The sequence below is a fragment of the Atractosteus spatula genome (assembly GCF_055471065.1).
Source record: "Atractosteus spatula isolate fAtrSpa1 chromosome 26 unlocalized genomic scaffold, fAtrSpa1.hap1 SUPER_26_unloc_1, whole genome shotgun sequence".
Classification (NCBI taxonomy): Eukaryota; Metazoa; Chordata; class Actinopteri; order Semionotiformes; family Lepisosteidae; genus Atractosteus; species Atractosteus spatula.
Window position 1 is genome coordinate 1,907,501 of NW_028296644.1, and position 20,207 is coordinate 1,927,707.

At 40.9% G+C, this 20,207-nt stretch overlaps 2 non-coding genes across 2 annotated transcripts; both read right to left on the reverse strand.

Moving 5' to 3' along the window:
• Positions 1–1,989: 1,989 nt before the first annotated feature.
• On the reverse strand, positions 1,990–2,071 carry trnas-uga (transfer RNA serine (anticodon UGA)). The gene has a single exon. It is a non-coding gene; the product is annotated as a tRNA-Ser (tRNA).
• Positions 2,072–19,302: 17,231 nt separating this feature from the next.
• On the reverse strand, positions 19,303–19,384 carry trnaf-aaa (transfer RNA phenylalanine (anticodon AAA)). Its single transcript has one exon. It is a non-coding gene; the product is annotated as a tRNA-Phe (tRNA).
• Between the last annotated feature and the right edge of the window lie 823 nt (positions 19,385–20,207).

Below are 20,207 nucleotides of genomic sequence, written 5' to 3' on the forward strand. Positions count from 1 at the left end.
AGCAGAGCAGAACAAAACGAACAAAATAAAACCCTCACGTCCTGCACTTGAATATAATGCTGTTACGTGCCGAAGCGGTATTGGACGTCATCCTAGCACTGCAACCCGGGGCGTACGGTATATGGGAACGAGCACAAGTCACGAATCGTCTCTAATCACTCCCTGCACTGTAAGGCGCCTTGAAGCGTGCACCCTCAACATTCATCTTTGCGCATCTGTGAAAGGTAAACTCTTGAGCAAACTCTGAACCAGACGCTCAAACTCCAGCTAGGATTAGGGGTAGCATTCCCACGCTACTTGAACACTTTGTTTACGCTCAGTGCTGGATTTTGGGAACTTTAGAACGAGTGGGACTTTTCTCCTATCTGTCAATTCGTTTTGTTTTGGAGACTCTTGGCTGTCTGTGTTGTATAGTGCAGCGTGAAGAAAACGTTTTCGAAAACTGTGCCGGCTCAAAAGTTGTAAGAAATCCTCTCCAGCTCTTTTAAGTCTCTTCAGTTTTGTCATTTAAAGTGAAACTAGATGTATAACTGGAGCCTCACTTATGCAAATGGTGAGGCTCCAGTTCGACATCTGGTTTCACTTTATATGACAGAAGTACGTCAGACTGCGCCGGACTGGGGGATCACTTCCGGTTATTTTTACCATCTTAAACATTTGAAATCCTCCCCTATGCAATTGTGACACTTCATCTTGGCTCCACCTAGGACACTCTTCAATCTTCCATCACTTCTCTCTTCTCCCGCAACACTCTCGTCTGTCGGCAGTATGTGGCGTCTTTGCATTACCACCAATCTCACCACAGCAAGAAAGCGACGGGTTTTGGCAAGAGAGGAGGAGACTACCTGGCCCCAACGGGGAGCGATCCCGCGACCTTGGCATTATTAGCACCACGCTCTAACTAACTGAGCTAACAGGCCTCGTGCCCACTGTCCTCTCTGTGCTGCAAAAAATGGAATTCAGGGAAGTTTCTTTTGTCCTTCTTTGAATAGAAAGCCCTGCGATTCAGTGTACGGGCTTTCTCGTGCTGTTTAATGGTTCTTGTAACCCAAATCCTACACTGGCCTGAAGTGCCCCCCCATTTCACAGCATTTTTCAGCTGATTTCAAATGTACCTAAAGGAGAAGCATTATTGAAGACCATCAATTACCAAGAGCTTTTGTCAAAGGTTTTGGTGGTCACTTTTAATGACCACAGAGAGCTATGACTCGGTTTTACATCTCATCCAAAAGACGGCGCCTTTTTACCACACAGCGTCTCCGTCACTATACTGGGGCATTGGGACCCGCACAGACCTCAGGGGGAGCACCCCACCGCTGGCTCCATTAACACCATTTACAGCTGTAAGCTTTGCTTTTCCCTGTAGGTCACCCTCATCCAGGTACTGACCTGGCTCACAGCTTCTAAGCTTCAGTGGGTTTTCAGTTGCGAGTTGAAAGGGGATGCAAGTGATGGAGCCGCTCGCTGCAAAAGCCACTGCATTGGCCAGGAATCGAACCCGGGCCTCCCGCATGGCAGGCGAGAATTCTACCACTGAACCACCAATGCACGCTGCAAAGGCTTCCAAAAAAGACGCTTTTTTACCACTCTGTGCTGGATGTTGGGTCCCAAGGGAACTTCTGGACGAGTGAGAATTTTCTGCTATCAAAATTTGGTTTCGGAGACTTTTGGCAGCCTAGGTTGTCTTTCGCAGTGTTCAGGAGTTGCATTCCGAAACTGAGTCAGATCAAAAGTTGTAAGAAAAGCACCTATGGTGTCGGTTCTAACAGCTTTATTGATTCAATGTTAAAGGCCGGAAATGGGGCACAAGACACGCGACCGCAAAAAGAGTCGCCATCTGCTTCCAGCTGCAAAATGCCGTTTGCGGACGCTGAAGCATTTCTTTCCAAGGCAGCGGGTACAAGCGATCTCGCGTTTTAAAACCACCAGGAAAAGCAGAAAGGCACTTTTCCTTGCTTGCGCCAGCACACCACAACGTGAGGAGGACACCGTAGTCAACAGGATTCGAACCTGCGCGGGGAAACCCCAATGGATTTCAAGTCCATTGCCTTAACCACTCGGCCACGACTACAGCAAGCGCTGCTGTTGCTGCGTTCTTGCTACAATCTCACATGGATCGTGAGGCGCCGGCGGAAACCTTTTTCAAAGTCATTCTCCATTAAAAATAGTATAGTGGTGAGTATCCCCGCCTTTCACGCGGGAGACGACGTACCTTTTGTCCAATCAGATTCCAAAGTGTGGGATCTTACGTAATTTCCCTTCTTCGTCATTTTCTGAGCCCTATTCCAAAGGGGCATCCTGTCCACTCCTCAATGCTTTTCGAAAACATTCCTGTGTGTTTGATTAGTGTTGATTTGTTTCAAAAAAGCTCAGAAAAAGGAAGACCAACTAGCTCATTATCAGGAGTGGGATTTGAACCCACATCTGCAGGGGAGACTGCTACCTAAACACAGCACCTTGGACCACTCAGCCATCCTGACGTGTGCCACTAGCCCCAACCGGTCTGATAAACCACCGCGATCCCACTCTGTTCCTCGATCATTGCACGTTATTAAAGTTACATGGAGTGACATCAGTACTGAAATCTTTGAAAAATCTGTCGGCTTTCATGACCCGTTTTCTTTGTGGAGTGAATGTTGCACACTTGCGAGAAAACGTTTGTGAACCCTTTGGAATGATCTGGATTTCTACATGAATGGCTCCTAAAATGTGATCTGATCTTCATCTGAGGCATAATAATCAATAAAGACAGTCTTATTTAACAAACAACACACACGACATTTTACACTGTCAATTCAATTCAATTCAATGTATTTCTATATAGTGCCTTTCACAACAAGGATCTCCCAAGGCAGTGGCTATAAAAAGGGGAAGCACAGGGGGTAGTGTGGCTTAGTTGGTTAAAATGCCTGTTTAGTAAATAGGAGCTCCTGGGTCCAAATCCCACCAGTGGCTGTTTTTTTCTGTCTTCTCGAGCAGAACTGGTCATTATGGACAATCGCCTACGGCTAGCCTTAATTAAATGCAAGTATTCATTTCCTGTCTTAAGCGACTTGTTTTTCTTAAAATGGATGCAACTTGCAAAAGATGAAATACAAATCTTGCTAATCAGCACTCGTGGCTGGCAAACAAAGTCAGCAATGTTTTTTCATTAATCTTAACCTTGCAAATGGAGAAGAGTTAAACGATTGAGTCCATGCAGCTTAATCGGTCCGCACATCGGGTTCTTAACTGAAAGGGTGGTAATTTTTTTTTCTTTGAAATCAAAATGAATCAGAATATCAGTGCAAAGGACAAAGTCTTGGTTTGGTTTAAAGATATATGGTTTTAAAACAGACAAAATGTAGAAAACAGGTGTTTCTCACTTTTGGAAAAAAATGGACCGGGGGTAATATTGTGCTAGTAGCAGTGCTGAGCTCACTGTGTTACAGTCCAGCAGTGTAACACCAGAGCCAGTGGCGCAATGGTTAATGTGTTTGACTATGGATTAGGAGGTTATAGGTTTGACTCCTGCCTGGCTCCTGTTGCTTTTAAACGCATCAGGCTACACACTACGTAGCCTGTTCTACTTACTGTATTGTAATCGTATCCAGTAAGAGATTTCCTTCATGTAAATAAACTGCACCTGACAGCTTTAGAAAAACACCTGAGCTCAGTACGGTGCTGAGAGCTCAGCGTTGCTGTCGTTCTAATTAGCACGCACTGCATCAGCTATGAACCCGAACTTTTCAATTATTCCGATCAGTAAATCAACAAGTACAGATGCAGCCATTCAAAACAAGCAGGCAATACCGCATTATTTTGTGGTGCTCTTGACGCAGTCTACCGCGAGTTACCGTAAAATCTCGTATAGTACCTCATAATACCATGTGGTACCGCAAGTAAAATAATAGTATCAGGAATTTCCGCAAGGTGGAGATAATAAAGCTCAACCTCTCATGTTTGAGCTGTCGCCATTAAAGTCTTTAACGAAGATATTACTAATAGTATTAATAATGAATGACCTTGGACAACCTATTAAACCTATTACTTGATTCTTATGGATGCCCGGTTCCGCCGGGGATTAAAAAAAAAACCCATGGAATCGCATATCTAAGGAAATAGCAGTATAACCTTATTCATGAACAAACAGTGGCATGTTACATTATTAATTTGGGTGTTTCCTCTTGCCAGAAAGCTCTAAATTGCATTTTGAGTGCGGTTTTTGACTTTTTTTAAATTACAACCCATAAATAAAGCTGATACCGTTTAGACTTTTAATTATTTAAAACTGTATTACAGCAGCACAATGCACAATGCAACGTAAATCGCTATCTTTGTCTTCTGCGTAATAATGTTCACCTCTCTGTCCAGCAAATTAACAATAGTAATAATAATGAACTTTATTGTATATGGCGCCTTTAAGGCGGCTCCTCAAAGCGCTTTACAGGATAAAAACAATAACAACAATACTGTTAGGCTGGGCAAACGATTTTTATTTTTTTTTAAAAAGAAATACAAAATGAGATATAATGATGTGTTCCGGCTTAGACATTAACGAAGAGCATAACGAAGGTCATAAAGGTCATAAACGATATTAATTTTGGAACATCAACATATTATGTAAACTGTATGTTGCTGTTATTGGTATTTTAAAGAAAAAATACTGTAAAATCTTGGGTTCGGCACAACGTTTCAGGCATTCATGTGAAGGACAACAGAGCTTTCACTGGCCGATTATCAAACTTTATTGATAAAACAAAAACAAAAACTATCCGACCAAGCCAGAAGAAGACAAAAAGAATAACGGAAACAGCGCGAGCCTACATTCTCACCTCAGCCGTCCACACCACACTTTTCCCTGGGTCAGAGATTAAATAAAACTTCACTCGTACCAAACAAATTACCACACACTGAACACTGAACATGTTAACCCAAATATGTCTCACAATACTTTTATGGTACATTACTTTGCTAAAATGTATTTAAAAATAAAAACGATTACAAACGCCAGCATAGAGAGAGACACACACACAGTTCTTCATTGTCAAAAAGTAATTGTTTTTTACTTTGTCAGCACCCAGACAAACACAAATGCGTTATTAATTAAATGCTTTTATTCATTCTTAATCGAACTCACAAGTTGCCATCTGCTGTTGAAGCTCTGTGAGACTAGACTCACACATGGCTAGACTTGACTATTTAACCATGAGATTATTTATGTTTATTAATCTTCCTTGTTATGCACTGAGAATGATAAGCACCCCAAACACGAGAGCGGCGTAGCGGTCGGCTCTGGCTTTCTATACCGATGCACTGCAAGTACAACCCCCCTCTCTGCGGGAGTGCTGGCTGTGACGAATTAAACCGGTTTCACAGGTATTCACAGCGAAAGACATGTCCCCCCCCTCCAAAGCCCAGTAAGTACAGTTACTTTTTGACAGAGGGCAAAAAACTCACTCTCTCTCTCGCTTGCCCTCCCCCCTGTGTATTGTCTGTTTAGGGCAAGCGAGAGAGAGAGAGAGAGAGAGAGAGGGGGTGGGCGAGATAATGTAAATCAAAACCTGTTTTTCTAGCTTTTAAAGTCGTGCAATGTGTAAGCAGGAACACATCATTATATCTAACATATGAAAAATACATAATATAGCTCCCAAACAAACGCAAACGTGTTTTTAATAAAATGCTTTTATTCACTCATAATCTGACAATTTCAGGAAGACTAAGGAAGGACTAAGGAAATTGTCATCTGTTGTTGAAGCTCTGTGAGCTCGGTGACTTTGAGACCACTTGTTATCCCAAGTTGTTTGAATCGCCACAATTCAAATAGAGAAAAAAGAGCTGACTGAAAAGATTTAAGATGTGGCTGTCAATGTTGGGTTAAAGAAAACACGTTGCCCGACGTTAGTTGCATTGCTTGAAAAATAATTTTATTTCGAGAACCTGGATAAGTAATTCAAGTATTTTTTTAACTTCCTGAAAAACAAGTAATAATTTAACAATATGTGCAAAAGTTTAATGATATGTCGCTGTTGTGAATGTCTGTGGAGTGTATCTTATTTGCCTGTCCTGGCTGTGCTCTCTCGCTCGCCCTCCCCTCTCTCTCTCAATTCAATTCAATTCAAGGTGCTTTATTAGCATGGCAGATGGGTACAATCAGTGTTGGGTATTTACTTTGTAATCTGTGGTTCTTTTAACTGTTTTTACATCTACTGTATTGCTTTGAGATCCCACTTTTAAAGGTGATATGTAAAATAAAGTTTTTTTTATTATTGTTATAGAGAAACACGACCAGATTTTCCCTGGTTCAGAAAAAAAAGATCTAAAGTATACTAGTTTGTCACTCTTCTCATTCCCTCTTTGCTAAATGGCTTTTCATACTAATCTGATCAATCTAACTGCCTGTTTTCTGTGCTTTCTCTATCCTTTAAAATAAACTATTATTCCACAATGCAGGATATTACATGGCCAGTATCACAGGCCAGTTCACAGGTTTGCATGCAAAATTTAATTTTGAAAGCCACTGAGACATCAGGTACTGCTGTTGTATTTATGAAAAAGAAACAAAACAAAAAGTATACTAATAACTGTGCCATCCTACTCCTTAGTTAATACAATTGATTATGTATAAACAGTTAACATTGTTAGCAAAATATTTTGAATTATATTTTACCCTGTTTTTTCTTTGGTTTTGTATTTAACTTATTATATGATAGTCAGATTTAATGTATATTTGAACAATGAAAATATATTTTTACAAGATGCGGGGGAAAGTGCAACAACTTATTACAGTGCTAAATTCAATATTATTGATTACTAATAGTTTATGCTAACACCTAACTTTCTTAATTAGATGTATTTAAAACAGTGAACTACTGTAAGTGTAACATAACATTCAGAAATACAATCGAAAATAGTTTTGTGGTGTTTGTATAGATGAAACGTTTCTAAAATGTATAATGTAACAAAATTAATGACGATAAAAATCTGCGGAATTCACAGACGCCAGTGGAACAAACAATTCTCCCAGATATCCAACTGTTGCCCATCACTCAAGAGAAGGAGGGGGGGTTGTACTTGCAGTGAATCGGTATAGATGGGAAAGTCAGAGCCAACCGCTACGTTGCCCTCGTGTTTGGGGTGCTTATCATTCTATGCATAACAAGGAAGATTAATAAACTGTAAGAGGACCAGAGGGAGGGTCATCCAGGACAGGTATTTTAGGAACGATCTGCTCACTGTACTTGACTAAGACCTGACTAAGATGGCCGCTAAGAGAAACCAGCTGACCCGCAGATGGAAAGGGCTCAGGCTGAAAGACAACGAGACGCAGGTGGGTCTCATCAGGAAACAAAATATATATGCCCCGGAAACAGTGAACCGGCACGGAAGCCAGTAGGTGAATGCGTGTTGGAGAAGATAGGGGAGTTTGGTTGGAGTGAATAAAGATTTAAGGACAAGGGATTTTCGGAATAAATAAAGGATAACGGTATACGGCTTGTGATTTGGACTTGACGCGGATTTGTTGGATTTTACGAACTTTTGGAAGACGGACTGAACAAGGACAGAGAAAACGGATTGCGGACTGGTTTGGAAGACGGACGAACGAAAGAAAAGGAAGAAACCTCACGAAAATAAAAGAAGAGTTTGTGGTGTGAGTACTTTCGTACTTATTACATTTATCTATTCCCCCGGAGACGCCACAATTGGTGGAGGATGCGGGCAACCGCTGATCGTGACTAAGACTTGTGGACTCTCTCTAAGAACAATGGAACAATTAATACAACAATTGTCCCAAGCCACCCTAACTCAGTTCCACGCTTTAAAGACACAACAAGAAGCCATACAGGTACAGCAGGAGGCTAATAAGATTCAAACGGAGACGAATCAACGAATTATAGAAGAGCAGAATTTGGTGAGAGAGGAATTGCAAAGATTAGGAGAAGAAATTAGACGGTCCTCGGTAACAGGGGGAGAACCCCGTAAGATGAAAGAAATTGGGCTTCAAAAGATGTCGGAGCTCGATGATGTAGAAGCATATTTAACCACCTTTGAGAGAACAGCTGCCAGGAATGCATGGCCCAGAGAGCAATGGGCAGGGAGAGTAGCGCCTTATTTAATTGGAGAAGTCCAGAAGGCTTATTACAATTTAAAAGAAGAGGATGCGGAGAACTATGAAACTCTAAAAAAGGAGATTTTGGCGAGATTAGGGGTAACCATGGCGATAAGAGCAGTCCGGTTCCATAACTGAAAGTATCAAATGGACAAGCCCGCCAGATCTCAGATGTTTGACCTGGTTCATCTGGCGAAGAAATGGCTTCAGCCAGAAAAACTAAACTCGGGGCAAGTGGTAGAAAGAGTAGTATTGGACCACTTTGTGAGGAGTCTGCCTGTTCACTTGAAAAGAAAAGTGAGTGATGGGGATTCCCAGACCTTAGACCAGGCTGTTGATTTAGTGGAGCAACAGCATGCCACAGAAGCCTTGATTAAGGAAGAGGAGAGGAGGAAACCTGAGAGTTCAGGGAATGGAACGAGGTCACTGAAGTACCGGGACCATCGAGATCCTCCTCAATTTACAACATCTTTTCAGGAAAGATCGGTTCAAAGGCCCCGACCATGGAAAGAGTCCCGTAGGTGTTTTAAGTGCCATAAAGAGGGACATTTGGCCAGTAAGTGTCCCAACTGGGGTGAACCTATGCAAGTGGACACCAGAGAGGAAGCCAAATGCAACTACCTCACAGCGAGCGTTCCGTCCTGTGAGGCGCCCCACATCGCTAAAATTAAGATAGGGGAAAAGCCTGTCGATGCCCTGTTAGACTCTGGAAGTATGGTGACCCTGGTGACCTCTTCAGCCCTACCTGAAGGAACCAAGGTCAGGCAAGTGGTGGGGATACATATTACGTGCATTCATGGGGAAACTAAGATGTATCCATCTGTGAAAGTTCCATTACTACAGAAATGGGAATGTATAGTTCGGCTGTAGGGGTGGTTGAACAATTGCCTTACCCTGTGGTGTTGGGTCGTGACTGTCCCCACTTTCTTCAAATTTTGAATACTGTCCAGTTGGCTAGGCATGAACCACTCCCCTGTCCAGGAGATTCAGATGATAACACAGATTCCCCTGGAGAGGCGAACCAGCCAGGAGAAGGCTCGGAACTTGGAGATGAGTTCTTAAATATGGATTTACCAGACTGGGAGCCACCCGAACATCGAGGTAGGTTCGGAACGGCCCAGCTGGAAGATGGGAATTTAAGACATGCATGGGGACATGTGAGAAAAATTGAGGGGGAGTTATGTAATAATAATAGTCCCCTGAATTACCCCTACTTTATGGTAAAAAACAATCTCCTCTATCAGGTCCAGAAGAGAGGACAAGAAGAAGTGGAGCAACTTCTCATTCCCCGAGCCTACCAGTCGAAACTCCTCAGCTTGGCCCATAGCCACCTCCTGGGAGGACACCTGGGCGTGAAGAAAATGGCTGAAAGGCTACTTTCTCGATTTTTCTGGCCCGGAATATACAAGGCCATCGAAAGATATTGTCGGGAATGCCCAACCTGTCAGAAAACTGCCCCACAACCTTATTATAAAAACCCTCTGATTCCCCTCCCAATAATAGATACTCCTTTTGAGCGGATTGGTATGGACTTAGTGGGACCCCTGATTAAAACTACAAAGGGACATCAGTATATACTGGTGATACCCCGAAGCCATTCCTCTGAGGGCAGCTACGGCCAAAAACATAGCTAGAGAGCTAGTGCACGTTTTCTCTAGAGTGGGAATCCTTAAGAAGATCTTAACAGATCAAGGGACTCCTTTTATGTCAAAGGTCATGCAAGACCTAAGTAAGCTTTTGGGTATTCATCAAATCAGAACCTCTGTTTATCACCCACAAACAGACGGACAAGTGGAGCGCTTCAATAAAACCCTGAAGAGCATGCTGAGGAAGGCCATGCAAAAGGATGGCAAAAATTGGGATCAATTGCTCCCTTATCTAATGTTTGCTATCCGAGAAGTACCGCAAGCCTCGACTGGGTTCTCTCCTTTTGAGTTATTATACGCTCGGAGACCACGGGGATTATTAGACCTGGTCAAAGAGTCCTGGGAGCATCAGCCTTCACCATTACAGACTGTCATTGAACATGTGGAACAAATGAGGGAAAGAATAAACATTGTTGTTCCCATTGTGAGGGAAAATCTGGAGAAGGCCCAGGCGCAGCAACAGCAAATTTATGATAGGGGAGCTATAGTGCGAGAATTTCAGCCAGGGGACAAAGTATTGCTATTGGTCCCGACCCCGGAATGTAAATTCCTGGCCTCCTGGCAGGGGTCTTATGAGGTGGTGGAAAAAATGGGTCCAGTCACTTATAAAGTTAAGCAACCTGAAAAACGACGACAGCATCAAATCTACCATGTGAATTTACTAAAGAGATGGCATGGTGCAGAAGTTTTGCTCACCCACTTCTCCCCTGATCCTTTGGAAGAAGAAACGGGTGCCGTCGCCGTGGGGGACCTGGCTCCGGTGCAGAAGCAAGAATTACAAGAGTTCCTGAGTTGGGATGTTTTTTCCCAAAGTCCTGGCTGAACCCACCTCATTCAACATAAGATTATCACGGAACCAGGAAAAAGGGTAAGGTTGGCCCCCTATCGAGTACCTGAAGCAAAAAGGAAACTATTTAAGGAAGAAGTAGAAAAAATGTTAAGAATGGGGATAATAGAAGAATCCCATAGCGAGTGGGCTAGTCCCATAGTACTGATACCCAAGCCAGACGGAACTATTAGGTTCTGTAATAACTTCAAAAGATTAAATGAGATTTCGTTGTTGGACGCATACCCTATGCCTCGTATAGATGAGCTAATCGAGCGATTAGGTAACGCCCGATATATCAGTACGCTAGACCTTACGAAGGGATATTGGCAAGTACCCCTAGCCGAAGAAGCTAAAGCCAAAACCGCGTTTGCCACCCCGGAGGGGCTATACCAGTATCGGGTCCTTCCGTTTGGTTTAAACGGCGCTCCTGCTACGTTTCAACGATTAATGGACCGCATACTCAGACCTCATCGAGATTTTGCGGCTGCCTACCTAGATGACGTCGTAATTCATAGCACGACTTGGGAACAACACCTACTACACTTGGGAGCAGTAACCGGAGCTTTGCGGAAAGCAGGATTAACTGCTAATCCAAAAAAATGTTGTCTAGGGACCCAGGAAGCCAATTATCTCGGTTATACGATTGGGAGGGGAATGATCATGCCACAAGAACAGAAGGTACAGTTAATTAGAAACTGGCCTAGACCTTCTACAAAAAAGCAAATAAGAACATTTTTGGGATTAGCAAGCTACTATCGTCGATTCATTTCAGGATTTGCCGCCATTGCCGCCCCATTGCACGACTTAACAAAGACGAGTTGCCCTGAAAAAAATAAAATGGACAGAAAGGGAAGAGAGGGCCTTTCAAGAACTAAAAAAGACTTTGTCATCGCAGCCGGTCTTACAGGTACCTAATTTTAACAAAACATTCATGGTACAAACTGATGCATCGGACACTGGGATTGGAGCCATACTGTCGCAGGAAATTGAAGGATCAGAGGACCCCATTTTGTATATTAGCCGTAAATTAAGCCCTGCGGAGAAACATTATTCCACAATCGAAAAGGAGTGTCTTGCGATCAAATGGGCCCTGGATTATTCAAAATATTATTTATTGGGAAGACGATTCATCTTGTATACTGAACATGCGCCACTAACCTGGTTGTTAAGGAACATGGACAAAAATGATCGGATTACGCGATGGGGCCTTAGTCTCCAGAGGTTTCAGTTCCAAACGGTTTATAGACCAGGAAGAAAACAAGGTAATGTCGATGCCCTCTCCCGAATGCATTGTTTCTTTTCCAGACAGCCCGAGGACGGGGCTGATCTCAGGGGGAGGGTATGTAAGAGGACCAGAGGGAGGGTCATCCAGGACAGGTATTTTAGGAACGATCTGCTCACTGTACTTGACTTAGAGCTGACCAAGATGGCCGCTAAGAGAAACCAGCTGACCCGCAGATGGAAAGGGCTCAGGCTGAAAGACAACGAGACGCAGGTGGGTCTCATCAGGAAACAAAATATATATGCCCCGGAAACAGTGAACCGGCGCGGAAGCCAGTAGGTGAATGCGTGTTGGAGAAGATAGGGGAGTTTGGTTGGAGTGAATAAAGATTTAAGGACAATGGATTTCGGAATAAATAAAGGATAACGGTATACGGCTTGTGATTTGGACTCGACGCGGATTTGTTGGATTTTACGAACTTTTGGAACACGGACTGAACAAGGACAGAGAAAACGGATTGCGGACTGGTCTGGAAGACAGACGAACGAAAGAAAAGGAAGAAACCTCGTGAAAATAAAAGAAGAGTTTGTGGTGTGAGTACTTTCGTACTTATTACATTTATCTATTCCCCCGGAGACGCCACAAAACATAAACATAATCTCATGGTTAAATAGTCAAGTCTAGCCATGTGTGAGTCTAGTCTCACAGAGCTTCAACAACAGATGACAACTTGTGAGTTAGATTAAGAATGAATAAAAGCATTTCATTAATAACGCGTTTGCGTTTGCGTTTGTCTGGGTGCTGACAAAGTAAAAAACAATTACTTTTTGACAATGAAGAACTGTGTGTGTGTGTGTCTCTCTCTCTGCTGGCGTTTGTAATAGTTTTTATTTTTAAATACATTTTAGCAAAGTAATGTACCATAAAAGTATTGTGAGACATATTTGGGTTAACATGTTCAGTGTTCAGTGTGTAGTAATTTGTTTGGTGCGAGTGAAGTTTTATTTAATCTCTGACCTAGGGAAAAGTTTTATTTTTTCAAAGAAATGTTTGTTAAAAAAAAAAGTCATGGCTGCGGCTGGATTTGAGCACACAACGTGCGATGAAGTCAGGAACCTAACCCACAGCGCCACTGGCAAGGTCGCGTGAGGAGTTTTGAAAAAGCCCTACAGAAACAGTATCAACAGACATTGTACAGCGTGTACTATTCTTGTGTTGTGGTACATGAATATAATTATATCGTTATTAATTTCTTTAGATACGTGATTCCATATTACAGATGCAGCCATTCAAAATGCACGGTACAAACCCGCGGTACAGTAAACTACCCACAAGCCACCGCAGGGCACCGCGGTAAGTGATTGGCTGGCCAAAATGACTGACAGGGGCCCTCGTGGTGCATTTGGTTGGTAGTGAAAAGATTTAATAATTTAATCTCTTTACTGTGCACATTGTAATCCGCTTAGTATTGAATATTGATATGGAATTTTACCACTAAAGGGAAATTTTAGTAGCTGAGCATAAAAAGAAGAGGAGCATAACGCATCTGAAGGTCATAAACGATATTAATTTAGGAACATAAACATTACTATATGTACGTAAACTGTACTGTGTATGGCTGGTCTTGGTAGTTTAAAGAAAAAATACACACCAGTCTTCCATTTCTCCATAAACATTTTAAGCATGAAAGTGTTATGAAATGGTACCCAAATATGCTATTGATGTATAGAATGAATTTTAATTTAAAATTATTTAAAAATTATTTAACACGAAAATTAAGCTGTTTACATCTTCCACCTGAGAACAGTCACCCGTTGCTAATCAACGCAGAAACACAACCACTAACTAGCAAAGAGAGGACATTAGCTAGCCAATATGATAAAGAAATAAATGATTATTTTGTTTATTTCTTTTGCACTTTTATTTGAACATTTCCATCGATTGTACAAGCACTTGAAAACTGTCCAATCCCTAGTTCATCAGGCATTTTCTTTTACGCTGCGGGCATTCTCCCGGTCTGGTGCCGGTCTGTGTCTTCTAGGATATAATGCCAATGATTTTTTGTTAAATTTGGGTTTCCAATAACGCCGCAGCAAACTCTTGTTTTTATGTCCACTATAACAGACAATCTCCTTTGCTTTTAACCGAGCGTTTAATAATTTCCTAAAATGAAAATGATTTACTTTATTTCCCTCACCGGATCAATAAAATTATCTATCATCTATCTACTTAAACTTTGGGACAGAATTCTGGGTTCTCCCTATACCAGAGATTATGGTAGGGCTTCAGAATGGTGATTGGCTGACACCATCTGACACCCCTCTGATTGGAGAAAAAAGACGTGCTGGTTTGCTATACATACTGTACCAGGAAGAGGATTTCTTTCTATTCGAATCGTGTATTTTAAAAGTTTAATTAAGAAGTAAAAACCTTACAGCGTACACAGATTTCTAAACTGATCAGGAGGAAGAAAAATCACCCGTGTTTCATCCATAAAAAGTGGTTATTAACTATCGAAACCTGTTTTATTTATTTTAATTTTATTTAGATTAAGAGTTCCCGTCACCCCCATTCCCATTTAAATCACAAACCCGTGTTTAATTAAATGTCTTTTAACGTAAATCGTTATCTTTGTCTTATGCATAATTATGTTCACCACTCTGTCCAGCAAATTAATAATAAACTTTATTTTATATAGCGTTTTAAACGAATAAGTATTTAGATCGCTCATAAACCTAATCACTTATTCTACATAAACACAGCGTAATTGCTCTCTGAAAATGCCTTTTCTTTTTATTTAGGCTCAGATTTCAACTATAGATCGTATTATTAATAACGATAATAATGACCAACCAACAAAAACAACCATATAAACATAATACCAACCAAAAACATAGATAACAACCACAATACAAAATCAAATATATCAAACCATTAAACTCTCTCAAATTCCTCCAATTATCATAACCCCGCCCCTTATGCAAAACCAAACCCTCCTCCCATCCCAGTTTATCCTCTTTATCATAAACAAAATCCACCTTAATTTTCAACATAAAGCATTACACAAAATCAATACCTCAACACTCCATACTCAACAACGATAATTCACAAACAGCCAGAACATGTAACTCCACATTCCCAAATAGACCTCATTTCCCCGCCCCTTATGCAAAACCAATATCCCTCCCCTGTTCTCTCTCTCCGCTGGCGTTTGTAATCGTTTTTATTTTTAAATAAATTTTAGCAAAGTCATGTATTTTAAAAATCTTAAGATTTCTATATTTATGTCTTTATTTAGTGGTTTCATTAGTGACAAAGGCTAAACTTTCTTGGAAAAATGTCTTTTATGTAAACCATGTTTGCTATTAATTCATTTAGGGCTAGAATATGTTCATTGTCTTTCAATGAAAGAAATGTTCCTTTCGCCGTAGTTGGGAGACATTAGAAGCTTGCCATGCCCGGACTGTTACACCAACGTATTAGCATGTTAAAGCGATTTCATTGAGGAGCCTAGCTTTCTTAACTAGTAAGTACTGTACTTACTGGGTTTTTGAGGGGGGGAGGTGTCTTTCGTTGGAAATCTCGCCCCCTTCTACTTTGAAAATACCTGTGAAACCGGTTTAATTCGTCACAGCCAGCACTCCCGCAGAGAGGGGGGTTGTACTTGCAGTGTATCGGTATACAGTAGATGGGAAAGCCAGAGCCGACCGCTACGCCGCCCACGTGTTATGCTCTTCGTTAATGTCTAAGCCGGAACACATCATTATATCTCATTTTGTATTTCTTAAAAAAAATCGTTTGCCCAGCCTAACAGTATTGTTGTTATTGTTTTTAACCTGTAAAGCGCTTTGAGGAGCCACCTTTAAAGGCGCCATATACAATAAAGTTCATTATTATTACTATTGTTAATTTGCTGGACAGAGAGGTGAACATTATTACACAGAAGACAAAGATAGCGATTTACGTTGCATTGTGCATTGTGCTGCTGTAATACAGTTTTAAATAATTAAAAGTCTAAACAGTATCAGCTTTATTTATGGGTTTTAAATAAAGGCGATTTAAACGCAATTTAAATCAATATAAATGTTTATATTGTAACGCATAGGTGACTATTCATTGTTATTAAAATGACTTAAATTCGATCATGTTGTGATATTTAGAAATATACATTTGTTTGGTGCGAGTGAAGTTTTATTTAATTTCTTATGGAAGCCAGTTTCCGCCAGGGAGTAAAAAAAAAACACACTGTGGTATTCTCTCCGATGCAGTGCAGTTAAAAACATATCTCTGATGCTGTTCCTAAATGAATATCGTTTATAACCATCAGACGCTTTATGCTCCTTTTCTTTTTTCCAGTGGATTGAACAGGGAGAGGCATTTCATGATGTACTTTTCACTGATGAATAAACAGTGGCTCTGGAACAGTTTTCAACCATGTCTTTTTATAAAAAGGGAAGATATGTGAACAAGCAAAACCCAAAACAAACATGTATGCCATACGGCGTACGCGTTACTGAAGCTAAAAGTTTAGCCTTTGTCACTAATGTAACCACTAAATAACGACATATAGAAATCCCTACGTTACAGACTGTATTTGGCTGGTATTGGTAGTTTAAAGAAAAAATACACACCAGTATTCCACTTTCTCCCTAAACATTTTAAGCATCAGAGTCTTACATGTGGTTATTTCGGAAACGTTTGTACGTGCTCCTTCTGACCATGTTACTGTTTACTGTTACTGACCATATTAAGTTTAAGTGCCTGTGGGCACTTTTCCTGTCCGTGGGGGGGGTGGACCGTCTTTCATTAGAAGGTTAGTCTGTTCTACTCTGAGAATGTAGAGGGGGTGGAAAGTGCCCGCGGTCATTTAATTAGTATTAAAATTCGCACTGATTCCCTTGCGAAGATACGGACATAGGAATATTCGTGCGTGGTCAAAAAAATGGCATAAAAACGACAAAGTGAAGGCTGTGAAAACATTCACAATGTACTTTATACAGAAAGCAAGTGTTCTCACAACTCTTGGAGGTTTCGTGAAAATGCTACAGGCGTGCCAAAATCGTTTTTTTAAATTCAAGGTGACTTTACCGCGGTTTTCATTTTCAGATTGTGAATCAAAAAAGGCATTTAATTAAACTAGTGATTGCGATTGTAATCAATTACTGTATTGATTGAAACACACATTCTGTACAGATACAGTACAGTCACATTCTCCTGTAGTCCAGTGGTGTAAAACGAATTAGCAGGTGATTGAGATAACAATGCACCGCCCACTGAGTGGAATGTTCTCATTTGTTCTCAAGTGTAAAAAGAGGTGATAATTCTTAATAATTCCGTGTCGCATTAACTAACCTCTTCAGTTTATTCCGCCAGACAGTACATGAATATAATTATATCATTATTAATTTGTTTAGATACGCAATTCCATATTATATTCCCTGTTAATCAAATTCTAAAAGTATGCATTTGTTAGATAACAAGCGAATTCACAGAAAAGGTTAAAAGACTATCACTTTTCACAAAGTATATAATCCTAATATGGTCAGAAGGAGCATGTAAAAACGTTTCCCAAATAACAACATGTAAGACTTTGATGCTTAAAATGTTTAGGGAGAAATGGAATACTGGTGTGTATTTTTTCTTTAAACTACCAAGACCAGCAATATACAGTGCAGTTTACATACAGTAATATGTTTATGTTCCTAAATTAATATCGTTTATGAGCATGTGAAAGGCATGGTGAATCGGAGATTCTCAAGGATTACTTTGTATGATTGGAAACGAATGCGTGATCGGATCAACTAAATGCTGTGGTGTTACTTTTTGTCAATGAAAAAATAAACTCTTTTCGTTTACAAAGATGGTTACAAAGAATGTGGACCAGGGTAATATTTTGAGCTTACAGCTTGTCCAAGGTCATTCATTATTAATACTATTAGTAATATCTTCGGTAAAGACTTTGATGCATAAAATATTCCTGCATAATTAAAATATTTACGATAAAGGTGGTAGGTTGTGTACTTTTGTCCTAAAGAACAATCTTGCTTTTATAAAATATACCACCTTTTTAATGTTTATGATTAACATGCTGTAATACACTGTTTAAATTTAAAAATCTAAAGAGTATACAACTTAAATTCTTAATTGAATAAAGATTGTCCCTCAGCAGTGATTCGAAACTGACGTTTTCTGGTGACAGCTCAAATGCTGTACAGGAGAGGTTAACCTTTATTAGCTCCACCTGGCGGTTTTACAAGGTGATTCCGGATACTATTAACATAATCTAATTTGCATACGGTATGATGCGGTTTACTGTGACACGCCCACCGTGTTATACCGCAGCATACCCCACTTGTTTTGAATGGCTGCATCTGTATATTCCCTTTTAATTAAATTCTAAAAGTATGTTTGTTGCCTCCGGTATCACGTTAGTTAAAGTCTTCGATGCTTAAAATGTTTAGGGAGAAATGGAATACTGGTGTGTATTTTTTCTTTAAAGTACCGAGACCAGCCATATACTGTATGTTTATGTTCCAAAATTAATATCGTTCATGGCCTTCACACGCGTTACAGTATGCTCCTATTCTTTTTATGCTCAGCTACTAAGATTTCCCTTCAGTGGTAAAATTCCATATAAATATTCAATACTAAAACGGGCACAGTAAAGACATTTAAATCTTTCTACGACCGACCAACGCACCACAGGTGCCCCTGTCGGTCAACCAATCACGTACCGCGGTATATTGCGTCATCGCGCGTCACGATCCACGAGGCCGTAGCCAATTACCTCCGGTACGTGTCAGTGCCGCGCACTTTGAATGGCTGCATCTGTAGTCCACATGAAAGGTAGAAATATTCTCTTGTCTGTCTCTTGTTTGTATGTAACTGAATGTCCCTGCCAATGTACTGTTAGTTTTAATTTAAGAACGGCATTTGTGTTAAAATATGCCAGATAAGTTTATGTAACTGCTCATGCGACAGTCAGTTGTAATTAGTCAAAAAATAAACTCGAAGAACAGCTGCGGGTTTGAATCTGAACATGTATCGGATTGCAGCGCCTTTTACTTCCATTGACAAATGATAGAGATTCGAAGAGAGATCCTTCAGACCAGCAAGCAAACCCATGGCTATTTCGGTTTTCTATCTAGGCAACGTTGGTGTCTGCAATAGCATAAATGAAAGCGTTATGCAATTTCTGCGGCTACATTTGTTGCACTTCATGCGCAGTGAGAGTGTTTCTCACACCAAATAAAAAGTCAACAAGTAGCGATCAGGCCTTCTCCTCAGTTAATACACTGAAACCCTTTGATGTTAACAGTTCTTTACAGGCGTGCTTTACAAGAACCTATCGTTTCGGTTGTTTCAGCTTTATTAGGTTTTTCAAAGGCATAAGTAGAACACCGGTCATGCGAACACAAAACGTGTTATCTGAAGAATTGATTTCCATGGCAGAGGGTCCAAGCGATTTAGCGTTTTTATAGTACCAGAAAAAGGGGAAGCGGCACTTTGCAGACGCCGTAGTCGGCAGGATTCAAAACTGCGCGGGGAGTCCCCAACAGATTTTTAGTCTATCGCCTTAGCCACTTGGCTACGACTACAGCAAGCTCTGCTGCCGCTGCATTCCTCCTACAATCTAACATGGAGTGCGAGGTGGCTGCGGAAACCTTTTCAAAGTCGCTCTCCGTTCAAAAAAAAATCTTTGACAAAATACATGCCGGCAGACAGATACGCCTCAGAGGGTTTAAGGGCAGCTTCACGTTCGAATGATCAAGTCTCCCCGTCCGGATGTCAAAATGCAACTTTGGCAGACAGAAAAAACATCAACAAATGATAAATGTGGACAAGGATTTTACAAGCTGCACCACACTGCACTTTGAAAAGCATTTACATTAGTGTTAGACGCGGGAATTGCCTTTGATTTACGTGCTTACGAAAGACCTCAGCTCCTGCAGTTGAATATAATGCCGTTACGTGTCGAAGCAGTATTTTATGTCATCCTACCACTGCAACACGGGGCATATATGGAAATGAGCACACGCTACGAATCGTCTCAATCACTACCTAGAGATGTAAGGCGCATTGAAGGGTGCACCCCCATCATTAATCGTTGCGCGTTTATGAAAGGAAAGCTCTTGAGCAGTCTTTGAAACAGTTCGGATGAAACACTTGATTGCTTCCATGTGCATCTGGAATTGATTTCTTATTTTCATTTCACGCCGCCCAAAGCATTTCTAAAACAGGAGATTCGCATTTGGGAATGCGTCCTGCTGTACAAATAAAACTGGTCTACGGGTCTGAAACCTGCTCCACAGAAAACACTTTTGTTGCGCTTTTGATTGTACTGTATAACGTCTAGAGGAATCACAAACTATTTGAGAGGCCATCATTCCAGGGGGAACTGACAAAGTCTATCTCTAAACA